This window comes from Aplysia californica, unplaced genomic scaffold (assembly GCF_000002075.1).
Source record: "Aplysia californica isolate F4 #8 unplaced genomic scaffold, AplCal3.0 scaffold00362, whole genome shotgun sequence".
In the NCBI taxonomy this organism is placed as follows: Eukaryota; Metazoa; Mollusca; class Gastropoda; order Aplysiida; family Aplysiidae; genus Aplysia; species Aplysia californica.
This window is the reverse complement of record NW_004797632.1, coordinates 650,144-653,200: the sequence shown is the minus strand read 5'-3', so window position 1 is coordinate 653,200 and position 3,057 is coordinate 650,144. Positions and strand designations below refer to the sequence as shown.

The 3,057-nt window shown below is 42.4% G+C and overlaps 1 protein-coding gene and 1 long non-coding RNA gene across 3 annotated transcripts in view; both read left to right on the top strand.

Moving 5' to 3' along the window:
• Nucleotides 1-3,057, top strand: part of LOC101853869 (endothelin-converting enzyme homolog) — a gene marked incomplete at its 5' end in the record, with an annotated part of 35,357 nt that overhangs the window by 2,311 nt on the left and 29,989 nt on the right.
• LOC118478072 overlaps nt 1,346-3,057 on the top strand; it is a 3,413-nt gene continuing 1,701 nt past the window's right edge. For both annotated transcript variants that reach the window (XR_004858787.1, XR_004858786.1), the window contains exon 1: nt 1,346-3,049. This is a non-coding gene — a long non-coding RNA (uncharacterized LOC118478072). The remainder of the gene's footprint in view (nt 3,050-3,057) is intronic.

Sequence of the window (3,057 nt, the reverse complement as noted above, 5' to 3'; positions counted from 1 at the left end):
ATTTTGTTATTGTTGTTTGCTTGAAATGTCGGGGACAAATTTATCAGAAATATGTGAACATAAACGCCAATTTGTTCGGTCTCGCATAAAAGTTTTGCTTGGTCAAAAGCTTGAAGATCCTGTCCTGGCTGTGTAGACTGACCAGACAAAAACCTCCAGGGACCTGAGTTCTGGGCTGGTTGTCTGAGTGAGTTGGGACATTTGTGGACAAGTTTCTATCGTGCTTCCGTGAAGAGAGTAGGCTATGTGTTTATGACAACACACCATATGTAAATTATGTGTGTGTGTGTTGTGAAAGTGTGTCATGATTTCCGCGGTGTGTTATTGTGTGTGAATGTGTGTGTCATGATTTCTGTGGTGTGTTATTGTGTTGGAATGTGTCATGATTTCGGCGGTGTGTTGTTGTGAATGTGTGTGTCATGATTTCTGCAGTGTGTTGTGTGTGAATGCGTGTGTCATGATTTCTACAGTATGTTGTTTGTGAATGTGTGTCATGATAGCTGCAGTGTGTTGTGTAAATGTGTCTCATGATTTTCTGTGTGTGTTGTGTAAATGTGTATCATGATAGCTGCAGTGTGTTGTGTAAATGTGTGTCATGATAGCTGCAGTGTGTTGTGTAAATGTGTCTCATGATTTTCTGTGTGTGTTGTATAAATGTGTGTCATGATTTGGGCGGTGTGTTGTGTAAATATTTAGCTGACAGCTTGCCTCCAGCTGGCCCCACTGTACATGATGCAAGGTTTGGTCACTAAAGTCTTTTCTAATGCTCAATTGTTTCATCAGGACCCTCGTGTCTGCTTCTCTTCTTTGTCAACACAAACTGTGCACCAACGACGTGTCTGTGGTGTCGCAGTGAGGCGCTTGGCTGTCGCATGCTGGAGACCTCAGTTTGATTCCCGAGTGGGGAGAGATTCTTATGGAGGATCGCGATTTTTTCTGTTGGGATGCTGTGTCTATCGCTCTCGGCCCGTGTTGGCCCTCACGGGCAGGGTCAGAAGTCCGCCTTCTAAATGATCTAAATTGTGTCGACAGAGATGTAAAAAATAAAAACTAATTTTTTTTTTAGGGGAAAGGGGGGGGGGGGGTTGACTAGTAGGCTTGGAGAATGTAACATCAGGATCAAGACAAGGAAAACTGTTCCAATTGTTCTGTTGGGACAGGGAAAGAGTGTAGTAGTGGTAGTAGTAGTAGTGGTAGTAGTAGTAGTAGTGGTAGTAGTAGTAGTAGTAGTAGTAGTAGTAGTAGTGGTGGTGGTAGTAGTAGTAGTAGTAGTAGTAGTGGTAGTAGTAGTATAGTAGTAGTAGTGGTGGTAGTTGTAGTAGTAGTAGTCGTCGTAGTAGTATTAGTAGTAGTAGTCGTAGTAGTATTAGTAGTAGTAGTAGTAATAGTAGTCGTAGTAGTAGTAGTAGTAGAAGAAGTAGTAAAAGTAGTAGCAGTAGGGACGGTACAGGGTGAAGTGTAGCAGTAGAGAAGGAAGGGAACAGGGTGTAGTGCTGGTATGTCCCGGTGCTGTCAGTGCTGGTATGTCCTGGTGCTGTCAGTGCTGTCAGTGGGACCCGACTCATTGTCTGCCCTGTGGAGGTAGATCGACTCTGATCGAGAGAACCGGATTATTCTTTTCTTGTTGCACACTTTTTTCTTCACAAAAAAAAGGAAATGTGTAAATGTAGCATAGATCTAGCAGCCCTGCACTCGAGAAAAATTGTAATATTAAATAATGCGCCATGAGGAGGGAAATTGGAAAATGGTAACATTCTCTTCTGTCCAAAGTCTGACTACAGTCTAGCTTTCAGGTCTGTCTCAGGTGTAGAAGGAAACAAATCACAGTGATCATATGTCCTTATGCAGTTACGAGTGCTGTAAAAGCTCTACTGAAAAGGGGAAAAAAAGTGATCAGTTGAAAACACTTTCCTTTTTTTTTTTTTAAAGTCTATTTTAGCAATAGCCTACCACAAAGTCTCCGGGCCAAAAGAGTAGGTAGACATAGACCACAGCTACCTGTAGACTAAAATGATGAACTTTGATCAAGTCTCTGACACCGCGATCAGCCTACAGGTGACTAGTTTGTCATCCAGTCTCTGACACCGCGATCAGCCTGCAGGTGACCAGTTTGTCATCCAGTCTCTGACACCGCGATCAGCCTACAGGTGACCAGTTTGTCATCCAGTCTCTGACACCACGATCAGCCTACAGGTGACCAGTTTGACAGTTTTCCCGAGAAAGCTTTGGAAGAAGTTGAAGAACATTTTGTTTGGTAGAGACACGACTTCCTGAATGTCTACCGCGTTGTTAATCGTAACTTTGATTGTGCCGTATGTGTCCACTGTGGTGGTCACGTCGTCGTGTCCACTTCTGCCTGTGTTGCCAGATTGTCTTGTTTTCATCTCTGCTCTGTGCCGCTCCTCTTCACGACTCATAAAGCTTTTGTAACATTTTTTTAATTTTTTTTTTTTTTTGGACTGACAGGGAAGCAAGTGGTTTCACAAATTTACATATATGCAAATTGTCATAAACTCTGCTTTTGTTCTGTCCCTTCTCGGTTTGTAATGTTGTTTTTTTACCGAATGATTTGTTTGTTTGTTTGTTTGTTTGGTGTACAGCTTTGTATATCTTCTCCAGCTAGTGGGGACATTGCATGTGTACAATCGTACAGGTTTTGAAACCACAAAAATATTAAAAAATGTGTGGAAAAAAATGCTTGAAAACCAACCAGTCAATAAAATGCAAGTAAAACAAAAAGTGTTTGTTGTTTGTCTACAATTCTCCATCTTCTGTTGGTGTGTACAGCTTCTGTTGGTGTGTACAGCTACTCACTACGCACCTCTAGTAACACATCTACTCTAATCTTCGGCTCTTATATTATAACCTTATTGTGTTGCCAAGGATGATTCCCGACTGGAAGGGGGGGGGTTGGATTATTATTTGTTGAAATCTGTAGATGTAGGTCGTTCTGCTGGGATGTTGTAACCTCCCTAGTAGGTCGTTCTGCTGGGATGTTGTAACCTCCCTAGTAGGTCGTTCTGCTGGGATGTTGTAACCTCCCTAGTAGGTCGTTCT